The 13,004-nt window shown below is 35.8% G+C and overlaps 1 non-coding gene and 1 pseudogene across 2 annotated transcripts; one reads left to right on the forward strand and one right to left on the reverse strand.

Annotated features, from left to right (window-relative positions):
- Window positions 1–2,626: 2,626 nt before the first annotated feature.
- LOC149025379 (putative CCR4-associated factor 1 homolog 7 pseudogene) lies at window positions 2,627–4,180 on the reverse strand (annotated as a pseudogene). Its single transcript, XR_016171728.1, has 2 exons — window positions 3,771–4,180; window positions 2,627–3,625 (listed from the first exon to the last, which is right to left on the reverse strand). The product of XR_016171728.1 is annotated as a putative CCR4-associated factor 1 homolog 7 pseudogene (transcript).
- Window positions 4,181–12,526: 8,346 nt separating this feature from the next.
- On the forward strand, window positions 12,527–12,600 carry TRNAT-AGU (transfer RNA threonine (anticodon AGU)). The gene has a single exon. It is a non-coding gene; the product is annotated as a tRNA-Thr (tRNA).
- The last annotated feature ends 404 nt before the right edge of the window (window positions 12,601–13,004 follow it).

Consider the following 13,004-nt stretch of genomic DNA (forward strand, 5'->3'; position numbering starts at 1 on the left):
GTACAAGGAAAAATGATTAATGATTAAAAATCTAAATCTAAATGCATTCATGGTTGATTACAAATTGGATTTTGGGGATTCATATTGAAATTCATCATAATAGAAACACTGGATACCTAACTCCTCAATAGAGATCTCTCTCACACAGGATATTTGCAATTCATTACAGATATTCTATACTCTTGAGTGAGTGAGAGAGAAAGGGGTGGGGGGGTGTTATTCTTGTAAACAGATCAAGGTTCAACCTCAGAGTGTTCTGAAGAATCAAGTACCCAACAAATAAAATGACAAGAATAATCGAAGTGGGGAAAATCAGATAGCAATACTGAGGGACCCAGCTCAGAATGGAGTTACACCAACCACAGTAGTTCAAACATCTAATTCATAACCTAAAATAAACTTATCATTTACAGGAGCAATCAACTACTCCAAATAAAGCAGTTGCACTGCTAAATACAAAGAGGGGGAGGGTACATTATGGATTAACAGAAAACTCAGAAAAGAACATAAATTTACAATAAATACCTTAGTATCATATCAGTTGGCTAACATCGGAATAACATAGCTTAGCCAGCAGATCTTTCTTTAATGATTTTGGACATGATACCTTCACAGCAGTCAGCAACTCATACTAATGGAAGACATAAAAGTTCATGGCCTTTCAATGTTCTCTCCTCCCCCCCCCCGCCAGGAATTGGTAGCTTTAATACTAGTAGATGGGACAACTACATATACCATCAGGGAAAGCCTAACCCTTGACCTCTTCACTAAGAGGTGTTGGTCATTACCAACCAAGCAACTCTTTGATGGTAACTGACATCAAGCTACTTCAACAAGGTGAGGTGCAAGAAAACTGACATCTTTCCAGAAACAAAAAATATTTTCTTGACTCCCAACAAAATTCAGAAATAAGGTACCTCCAAAGAAGTTTTTCTTGCTTCCTAACAATGGACTACTAGTCAACTGCCAGAAATATCAAGAAAAGGACAATCTTTCTAAAAGGAGAGAATTACGAAGAAGTAAAACTAGAAATATAGAACACTACACACGAAGAAGTAAAACTAGAAATATAGAACACTACACATGAAGAAGTAAAAATAGAAATATAGAACACTACACACTATAATGAAGTTGAGCAGCTAAACATAAATTCTTTCACCGGTAGATAAGATATAATCCTATTTCACTTGGACGAGGAGCTGAAATGGTTGATTCACTCGCCATCATGAGGATAAGCATTACACAAAAAAATGAAAGAACTCAAAACAAAATCAATATATCTCAGAGAAAATCCCTTCAATTTTCTGCTTAACTAGCTGCAACATTAAGTAAAACTTACCAAATCACTAGATGTGAAATACACGATTCTACATAACCAACACTTAAAACCATTCGGTTTTGACTACAGAAATCAAACATCAGTTAAATAATACATGAACCATAAAAAGCTAGCCCAAGGTTATACAAAGAGAGAATTTAAAGCAACACGAACTTATGAAATGCATTTGCGTTTCAAAATGCAAAAAAATTTAAATCAAAGAGTGAAAGACAATTAGAAGGCCTTGGCAAGGGCACGACAAAGTGACTAAAGAGGTTACAAAACAAAATTTCAGGGGGAAATAGAAACCAGATGACATGACAAGCTCGGTTATAATAGAAAGCATTTATGAAGATAACAAAGCATACACATAGAAGGAAACAGAAAAGTAAAACCTTTTCTCCTTCGCCCAGCAATAACTAATCCGCCAGAAAACAATGAGATAATTTGAGGCCCATTCAAATGGTTACTGGGACAGCATGCTCATGCCTTCCCGCTTCGGCCAAGCACTGAACCAATTACCATAAAGATTCACAAACTAGAAAAACCATTTCATTGGTTTTTCATTTTCTTTTTTATTCAACAAATAGGGAGTTCATAAAAGATTAAAAGATACTTAGTTGTCCAATGATTTAAATTCAGAAACAAAATAATAAGCAGCTCCACACTTTGTGTAACATTGTTTACTAGCATCACACACTTAAGAGACTAAAATCCCATTCCAAGAGAAATGAATAAGAAGTCTTTCCCATTCTTGACCATCTCAGATACTGTCAACTTCAACATGAACAAATTCAACAGAAGCAAAACAGAGAAGCACTGCAATGAGGTCAAAGATGCTAAAGATGTCCCATACTTCAAATGTGAGGTTTTGGCACATCCAAAACACATCATCAGTCAGTTAGTTTGGACCACCACTCTTCCAACAAGGGACAAAGTGCTTTCTACATCAACCAACAAAAAAAATAAATAAATAAATAAAACAACTGGCCACTTCATAAGGCTGGAGTCTGAATCCTGAGAACCTATGGTTTTCATGATAGACAACCTCAGGAATGGTGTAGCCTATTACTACCAAAAGGCAGTACCTGCCATGTTTAAGAAGATAGCAAGCACATTCAAAGTTTAAGGGTAGCAAAAGGGGGCACTCCACGAAAAGATAACGCAAAGCTATTGACATGGAAACTAAAGTATCATCTGTGATTCCAGAGCACAAACTCAAAGTGAAGCTAGCAAATTCAGAAAATTCGAAAGGGAAACATAAAAGAAAACTTATAAGAGAAGGATAAGAATTTTGACAACAAGATGTATTCAAACAGAGTTTTTTTTATTTCTTACTTTTTATTTTTATTTTTCATTTCAATGAGTATTCTGTCCATTCTCAACACCGAGACCATACAAAACACCAGCATATTTCTCAGTTGAGCCATTAAAGAAAGATTCTCTTAATTTCCTGAATGCACGTAAAGTGAGCAAACTATCCGATCCTGCTTGATGGCAGACGCCAAACCTTTCCACATCCAACAGCTCCGCAAGCTTGTTCAACCCACCGTGAAGGCTGTTACAGAACTTCATCAGATGCTTAATATCGTACACGGTGGGGAAGTACATGTTGATTAGGTTGAAAAACCCAGACTGGGTATCCGGGAGGTTTTGGCACGTCAGGACCTTCAGCAAGTACCCAAAATCGTAGCCACTATGGAAGGTAACCCAGTGCACGCTATCGTTCAAAACAATTCCCGAAGACATCAAGAGTTCACCAAATCTTTGCGCATCAATTCCTTCCTCGTTATTTTTCTTGAAATCGATACCACTCTGGCGCAGCAGCTCAATCGAGTCATTTGCAAACACATCTTCGCTAACGTTGAACTCACGGAAATTGAATTGCCAGACATAATACTTGTCACTCCCGCAGGAAGGAAGGTTTCCAGTCTCGTCAGAAAAGGTGAGCCCTAACTGGATAAGTTTCAGCATATCAACGTTGGCCTTCAAGGTCTGATAATGATAATCAGAGCTGGTCTTGAAATTCCCTACAGGACGAAGAACAATCCCCGGGAACTCCGTATCCATAGCGATGTACGGATAAGCATCCACAATCTCCCGAATCATAGAAAATTCAGCTTCAAGGTTATCACCCCACACTTCCCTAATTTGAATATCCTCTTTCGGTGGTAGCATCGACATTTTCGCAGTGAATATACCAAACCAGACGGACCCCTAAAGCCAGATCTGTATATAAACCATAAGCAAGCGGAGCCCGCCGAAACCCCAATAGATCTATCGTGAATCGCCTTAAATAAACCAGATCTGCAAAAATCCCCAAACAGAAAAATCAAACCTTAAATCATCCGCAAACAAAAGATCATAATCGTTCAAAACGCTAAAACGATGAATAAAAACCGAAGAACCAAGAAATCGAGAAGATGAAAATCGTAGATCTGAGATGTCTCACCTCGAACTAAAGATAATCCCAGACGCTATCCAAGGATCTCCAAATTCCGATCACTGGTCCGTTCCTCTTCCACGAAGAGGGAAGTAAAGAAATGCGATTAAGAAAGATGAGCTGACAAATGCGACCAAGCTTTTCTAGGGCTTCTAACTTTCCCCTTTTTTTATATATTAAATTTTAAAATTAAATAAATTCTTAAAGACGGCCAAGACTCAGAGAGAGAGAGAGAGAGAAAGAGAGAGAATTAGGTCAACATCGAGGTTCTTGTCGACACGGGATGAGAATCGCTTTCACAGAGAGAGAGAGAGAGAGAGAGAGAGAGAGAGAAAGAGAAAGAGAGACAGAACACGGTTTCTGTCTTCCCTGCTCATCACCTTCCATCGATATCACGAGAGAAGAAAATCATAGAAGTTGTAATAAATTACAGGAATGAGAAGATGATGAAAAAAAAAATTAAAAAAGAGAAGGAGCTACGGCGAACAAAAGTAGAAACTTTAAAAAATTATAAATTATTATGATATTAAAATAGGTTTGGTTTGTAGGTCGGTTGAGGGCGAACGTGGTCGACGATTGCAGAGTCTACATTTTGTTATTTTGATCGAATTCGATTTCTGATTTCGTGATAGACGGTCGAGATTATTCGAGAGATGAAGTTCTTTTTTAAAAAACTTCCAGAACTTTGAAAGAGGAATAGAGCTGTAAATCTGTAATTATAAACTAAATTACTGTAATACCATTTTTAACGATAATTAATTTTTGATCCTGGAGCTCTGTGTAGCCTGCAACTCCCGGTCCCGCTGGATTTTAAATTTTTTGGGGAAAATGCTTTCTGAAGGCTGAATCAAAACGTACACCTCAGATGTATTATTATTTTATTTCATTACCCCTAAAAAAAAAAATTACTATTTTATTTATTGAAAATTAATCACTTTAAATGATTTAATTTTTTCTATGAGAAATATAATAATTTTTTCCTAGAATATATAAACCTAATGTTGAAATCTTTTTGGTAAACAACCTAATATTTGGATGAAATAAAAAACACATCCCATGATCCCATCACATGAAAGGTGTTATTATGCATAAATTTCTTGCTTAAAAGAATAATGATAAATCAATACTAAATGAAAATTTCTCTTTTTTCATCTGAATGATTCATGTCCCTTTTATATACTATTGTTATCATACATTTCTATGTAAAAAAAAAAAAGTAAAAGAAGATATATTTTTTCATTAAAAGCTCATTTGTAATAAAAATAAATAAATAGAAAATATACTATATACACCATGAAAGGGAATTACAATTACTCAATCCGCAACAGCAATTGCCCCCAATACACCCATATCACCGAATCCCTAAAATACCGAAGCATAACATAAACTAGTATCTACTGTTTTTATTTTTATTTTTTCGATTTGAGATGAATCCTTTGACAACAACCATAACCTCATTCCAACTCAATGACGCTGACTACCTGGATCATATGTCTCTTTTGTGATGTTTTATTCCATACAATAATTGATGTTACCTTTTGATATATTACACGAAGGAATTTCGTTTGATCATCTACAATATCATTTTAAGATGGTACACATTATTCTTATTCTTATTCTTTTTTATTTTCTTTTTTTATATGAAACTACCCCATTAAGATAAAACCGTGAATTACACATGGGGTGAACAAATAGACTCAACCAACCATGGAGTGGGCCATGTTTTCGCACATGAGCTCAACAAGGCCTCATTTGCTAGATTATTGGCAATTGCATTGGCCAATCTAGAAACATAAGAAAAGAGACAATCAACAAATTGAGATGCTAAAAAGCTTAATGCCTAAGATTAGTGGCTGAGCATTGAGTGGTATTGACTTCTTATCTCCTCTTATAATAGAAATGAGATCAAGGCTATCAGATTCCATTTCCAAGGGCTCGAGACCCACTTCCAGCACTCGTTGTAGTCCTTCCCTGGTAGACATAGCATTGCCATCAAGCACATCCACAAATACCATTGGAACTGATTGAGCAAGTAGCACTTGGCATCCCACGTATCTTATAATAATGCCTATTCCTGATTTACCATCTCCTTTAGAAAGTGTTGCATCCACATTTAATTTGTAGTAACCAGTTCTAGGAGGAAGCCATTTAACGTCGGCTTGGGCTGGTTTCTCTCCTTTAGGCTTGTGAGTTTGGTAATTAGTTGTCCATATATTCATTAGCACATTTGATAGGTCTTTCAATCACCTCATATGAAAGAAGTATACCTTTCCCAAATACTTGTCATTTCTAGCCAACCAAAGTGACCACAACATAAAGGAAGCAAGACACTCCAACCAATGACATTCCTTTTTACCATTTACATTAAAGTTTTCCACTATAAAATCCAATCAGCAAGTTTTAAATTTGGATTTTGGTCAAAGTTGATGGAGAGGGAGCTTCCAAACCAAGCTGCTTGTGCAAAAGGACAAGGAAGGAGAATATGGTCCATTGACTCATTTAGACACCCACAACAATTACATGACGAGTCTATTCTCATGTTTCATATGTGAAGTGCTTCACCATAACCCAAGCCATCAGCCAACGCCCTCCAAAGGAAATTTTAATCTTTGGTAAGGTATGGCAGCTCCAAACCTTCTTCCATACTTCTCTGTAGGGATCATTGTCCAAGCATCTATCCCTGAAGATGAAAGGTTGTCTACTATCCTCCTCATCTTGCATATTCTTAAGTAGGTGATATGCCAACTAAACATAATAATTATCCGATTTCTCCATTACCCACATTGTACAATCCTCCATGGGAAAGAGAGAGAGGTTAATGCTTTGAATTGTAGCCATCACCCTTGGATCAAATACTTGCTCAATTAATTCATTCCTCCATTTCCTATCCATCGGGTGAATGAGTTGGTCCACAATTTGAATAGAGTGGCCAATTGAATTTGTAGGTACTAAGGGTTGTCGTCTAACTACTCCAAGGATCCACAATGATGTTCATACTTGCACTTTTTCCCCTTTCCCTATTTTCCATCTCAAATCATTGAAAAGAACTTATGTCCCTTCTAGAATACTTCTCCATCCCCAAGAGGGGTTGTTACCCACTATGGCTTCCAAAAAAGAGGTGTTGGGATAATAAACCGCCTGCATTATTCTAGCAAACACAAGAACTATGGCCGTTTGACAAGTCTCCATGCAACTCTGGATAGCAAGGCCTTGTTATGCAAAAAAGGATCTCTAGGTCCAAGACCACATTTCCCTTTAGAATAAATGAGTTTCTTCCATGATACCCAATGTATAAATCTCTTGTCTTCTTTTCCACCCCAAAATAAATTTGCCGAAATTTTCTTGGTCCAATTGTGATGAGACTTGGGTAATTTAAAATGTTGTGATGCATGGTTAATGGATGAGAGAGCAGATGACTTGAGGAGAATCTCCTTTTCAACATAGGACAATAGACTCATGTCCCACCCACTTATCTTCCCTTCGGTCTTATCATTAAGGTCATGAAAAACTTTGCTTTTGTTACCCCCTATAACTGTGGGCAACCCTAAATACTTTGATGGACCATCACCATATGGTAACTTCAACACTCTAGAGAACCATCTCTTCACTTTTGATGGGTTATTTGGGCTGAAACATATAGTTGATTACTTTTGACTCATAGACCGACCTGGCTTTGCAATAGTTATCCAATAGTTATTGTTATGTACCTCTTTTAGTTTTGCCTTAGAGAAAATCAAGCAGTCATCTGCAAACAGAAAATGAGATAAGGCTTCACTTCTATTTCTGATACGAATTCCCCTTAATGTTCTTTCCAACTCACCTTAAGTAAATAGAGCACTTAAAGCTTGACCACATATCACAAATAAAACCGGTGGAGAGGGGATCCCCTTGCCTTATACCTCTGAATGGTTTAACTGAACACTTGATGGATCCATTAATTATAAAGGAATAATTAACCGAGGACACTAAAGCCATTATAATCTTAGCCAACTTGTTGTCAAAACCCATATTTAAAAGTATTTTCTCCAATAACCTCCATTAAACCCTATCATAAGTTCTTCTCAAATCAATCTTCAAGGCCATTAGTTTCCTTCGTACCTTTCTTCCGTCTTATGATATAGTGAAAAGCCTCATGTGCTAAGAACACATTATCTGAGATCAACCAATCAAACACAAAAGCTGATTGCTACTCCTCAATAAGTTCCGGTAGGAAAGGCTTCATCCTCGTGGCAATGATCTTGGATGGTACTTACTCACCACTCCACAATAACTAATAGGCCAATAGTGATCAACTTGTTCCTGGTTGGGATTCTTTGGGATGAGGGAAACTAGTGTGTTGTTAACCTTCAGCGGGAGAGTACCTATCAAAAAAACATTAGTAATAAAAGAACAAATATCCTCCTTCACCAATTCCTAGAATCTTTGGAAGAATAGGGGAGGGAAGCCATTTTCAGGGCTTTAAGAGGGGCCATTGTAAATAAAGCCTTCCTGATCTCCTCCTCATCAAAGCATACACATATTTTAAACTTTCCTCATTCGATACCACTGAGGTAATGCAACTAGGAGTTTGATCCAAAGCTTCCTCATCAACCCCCTGAGAAGTGAAAAAGTCTTGATAATAGTCTGCAAAGTGCAAAGTGTTGGTATGCCTGGCTTTCCTCTTAGCACTAGTCACAATTAATTTAATCTTGAACGCATGGGGGAAACTTGTATTATGGTCCCCACTTTGCAACCATTCAAGTCCTAATTTCTGTATCCAGAATTCCTCCTCCCGAGCTAGTAATTCATCTAATTTCCTAACAATCACCTCCTCTTGTCCTTGTGTATCGGCTGATATAGGCATGACTTGAAGCTCAGTTAGTTGCCTTCTCATTGCATTAATCAAGGTCTGCGATGCCCAAATGTAAAACGATTCCAATGCAATAATCTATCTTTGCTTACTTAAAATGGGTAGAGAAATACTAGGTTTAAGCGAATGCCAGCTTCTAGAAATCACAGCATTACAGGTCGGATGCCATAGCCACATTGAATAGAATCGAAATGCCCTCTTACCTTTTATAGAAGCACTCTCTATGTCAACAATAATAGGAGAGTGATCAGAATTGACAACAACTCGAGAGAAAACTTGAGTTTCAGGGAAAGAAACATCCAATTACTGTTAGAGAATGCTCTATCCAACCAACTCCTCACATTGCCATCCCTATGCCTTTTATTACTCCAGGTAAATCTCGGCCCTTGACATCCCAAATCCATGAGTCCACAATCCTCTATCACCTCCATAAAGGCCTTCACATCCTTGCCTCCTTTATAATTGCCCCTTGACTTCTCATACCAAGATAGTATATAGTTGAAATCACCGAAATAGATCCACCTTTCAATTCTGTTGACACTCACATCCCGTAGTTTATCCCATAGGACCCATACCAAGCCACGATATGCTCTTCTAAGAAAAATTTCGTAACTTGAGTTTGCACATAATAATCAATAATTTTGTTATCTGTCATTAAAACTTGAATGTTGACAGTATTTTCCCTCATGAGACATAGACCTCCACAAGAATTAATTGGAGGAATAGTAAAAAGTTCAAAAAATCGAGAGATCTAGCAATCCTTTGAATCTTCAAATCATCACATTTTGCCTCCATAAGAAAACAAACATCAAGGGTTGAACTCTTAACAAGTTCCTTACGGGAGCAAATTGTAGAGGCGCCCCTAAGTCCTCTACAATTCCAATTGCAAAACTTCATTGTTGTTCATGGATCTGTGCACCGACAGAATCCACGGGTGAAAACTTAAATAAAAAAGGCTCTGAATCACCATCACCGAATGGGGAGTGCCAATTTTCTGTGTGAGTTGTTGACCAGTCTCCAGGTTCAAAAGGTCTTGCGGTAATCCTTGAAATTGAATCCAAAACTCAACATGGTTGAAACTCCAGTTTCCATCCGCTCTCCATCGTTCCAATACCAATAGATTACCAAAAACTTAACATGGTTGAAACTTCAGTTTCCAACAGCAAGCTTTTTAAGTAGGCATAAAAAGTGAATCAAGGGCATCCAAGTTATTGCACCAAATTTATGGGAGTATTCTAACTTTTAAATAATGAATCCAATCTTAACTTTTCATGATACATAATGTATGTGATTTCATCAAATCTCAATTAATCAAAATCCCAGTGGCTATGAAATCCATCCAACAAGTAAGGTATACTCATATTTTATTTTATCCCCTTCTTCTTTTCAATTTAAGAGTAAAAAAAGGCATTCATCTATTAACTACTTGAAATAACCCAAGGTAAATCAACCTTCAATGTTTTATCTAAAACATTCATTTTATGAGTTCAAATAGAAAGAAAAATCAAGTTCAAGATTCTTATGCGTCATGTCAAAATTAGATTAATAGAGTTATTGACATTTAAAATCAAAATTATGCCAAAAATTACTTATTGGATTGTTTGGTGATAAAGATGGTAGTGTCAAGCCGAAGAGGAAGAAGGTAAGGAAGGCGAGAGATAAAAAAAAATGAAAGAGAATAGATTTGAGGTATGAAAAAACAAACCATCGGCAGAGTTTGAAAAAAAATACCAATCAATATGACAAGTCTCCATCATGGTGCACTTGATGATTGCTGGAATTTAAACATGTCAAAACATGAGGGAATAAAAATCTAATTTTCAACGCAATGACTATATTGAAAGATTTCACATGAACGTCCACTAGAATGAATTTCCAAAATTGATGAAAGCGTTTTTTGATTATTTCACAATACGACAAAAAAACATATCAATCACATTGCAAAATTAAAGTCACCCCTTGGAGAATCAAAGTGTACCAAAAAAAGACCATATCAATTATATTCTCTTGATAAGGAATTTGGCAGGGTTGGCTTTCCATCTAATTTCAAATACATGTCTTTTCAAAGCAGCTAAGAACATGATTAGAGAAAGAAAAAAATTGGTACTTAGCATTCTTTTTTTCTATGAAAACAATTTGGGCATTCAGAAAATTAACATTTCATCCTAGCTCTAGTTTTTCAAACTTATTTTTAATGACTCCAGGAACATCATCTTAGTGTTCGATTTCTCCTTTTGGTCAACGTATTGCGCTACATCAGCTACAATGAAGGAGATTTTCAAATTCTTTTCTTCATCTCCATGATTTGGTTTAGATGCGTAAAGAGATCTTCCAATCTCTTTGCTGATTTTTTAGCTTTTTTTTTCAAATATTAAAGCTACCCAATTATTGATGAGTAGATCTACCATACTTTATTTCTGCCTCCACATTTAAGGTTGAGTAGATCTACCATACTTTATTTCTGATTCCACATTTATATCTTCTAGTAGGTCTTCTGCTGATGCATTTTCTTAGTAAAATAGATTGTTTATGTCCCCAAAATCGGTAGGAATCGGAATCGGTCAGATTTTTAATACAAAAATTGTGCAGCATGAAAATCAGGCGGAAACCAAGGGTATGGCCAAGCTGTCTCAAGTTAGGTGATGATGAGTTCTTGTCTCTTCAATTATTAAATTGGTATAAGGTAAGCATGCTAAAGCTTAGCTGGTCTACCAATAATTGGGATATTTTGAAATGGCCATTAAAATAACAGGTTTTGATGGTGAGATACAATGCTTGCAATGAGTTGAGCACTTAGATTCATAATTGAAAATTCCAATTAACTTGATGGCAAATGATAATAAAATATTAACTCTATAGAAGTTTTTTTTTAAATAAAAATTTTAATTTTCGATTTTTAAGGTGGTTCAGTTGGTAAAAAGACCAATGCTTTTATGTAGAAGGTGAGAATTCGGATCTCTACCCTGAGGATGTAATTAAGGTGTATGTAAGTTAACCCCAATAAACCTTAAATTAAAAAATATATAAAAATTAATAAATAATAATAATATTAACAATAAATAGTTTGATACCTTAAAGGGTTCCAATATTAGTGACATATTTTTATTCCTTGCATCCGCAATCAATGATTTTCAATAATGTGAAAATTGTTAGCTTGCAATTTGACAATTCGTAAGTAAATTGCCTATTGGACTCATAGTTTCTTTCATTTTTTTGGCAATAGTTTATGATATGTTATGTGCTTTGTGACTTGATAATGATGATTATCGTGCGTGGTCATCTTATCCTTACAAATTTTGTCTTCCTTTCTTGTATTTAAATTATTTTTTTTAAAAATTCGTTCTTATTTTAAATGAGATTTTATATTATTTTTTTGATAGAATGAGATATAATACTTAATCATTCAAATCAGGGTAGACAAATCCAAATATTGATATAAGCTTACGTAGAGATCCTCCATGACTTTCTGTTGCCTTCTTTTAGTGGTAAATTTAATTCAAAGGCAACTCTTTCAAATCTCCAATTGTTATACAAGAAGTAATTTTCAAGTCATCTATGTTGAAAAAGTGATTATTAGAAACATATTTTCTCGCGTAATCACCACTATTGGCATTAAATTACAAACCAATTTAAGAGATGTTTGAGTTATTCTTTTTTTTGGTGAAGTACGAGTTCATTTTACTATATTATGACCACGTTCAAATTTCTTAAGGTTAGCACCCCTTTCTTTGTTTTCTTTTTCTTTTTTATCTATTTATTTTTGGATACTTCACCTTGTAAACTTTGCTGGTTTTCAACTCAAAAAAAAAAAAAAAAAATTGTCATGCTCTGAAATGAGAATGCCAGGCCATGCATTATGCACAAGCAACATACTCTCACCTTTACATTATCAAAATGTTATTTATAAAAACATGTTGCTTTCATAGCTCAGTTGGTTAGAGCACCCGTTTAGTAAGCGGGAGGTCTTGAGTTCAACTCTCAATGAAAGCAATTTATATTTTATTTTTCTCCGACTATATTCCCGCAGACCATTTTTTTCTCCTATCCCTTGTTTGCTTTGGGCAAAAGCCCTTTTCTATATCTAGCTCTGCTCTAGATGTTCCTTTGGTTTTGCTAGAGAATTGGTCTTGAGTTTTGAAGTCCTATGTACTCTGGTTCTTTTATTTGTGATCAACTAGGTACGTCAGTTTTTGGTGCACTTGTGATGGGAGCCTAACTTGAAGAGATCAACTTCCAGCTCTATGTCTTTGGACATGATTTGAAAAGTTATTTTACTTCAATGTCTCCTCTAGACTTCAATTAATTTCTTATAATCTATTTTGTACACCCCAAGGATTACGTTCATTATTATTGCTTAGGATTTAGGCTCTATACTTTGGCTTCCCTCTTGAAGA

This window comes from Hakea prostrata, chromosome 2 (assembly GCF_041222555.1).
Source record: "Hakea prostrata isolate BN-2017 chromosome 2, UWA_Hpros_2, whole genome shotgun sequence".
NCBI classification, from domain to species: domain Eukaryota; kingdom Viridiplantae; phylum Streptophyta; class Magnoliopsida; order Proteales; family Proteaceae; genus Hakea; species Hakea prostrata.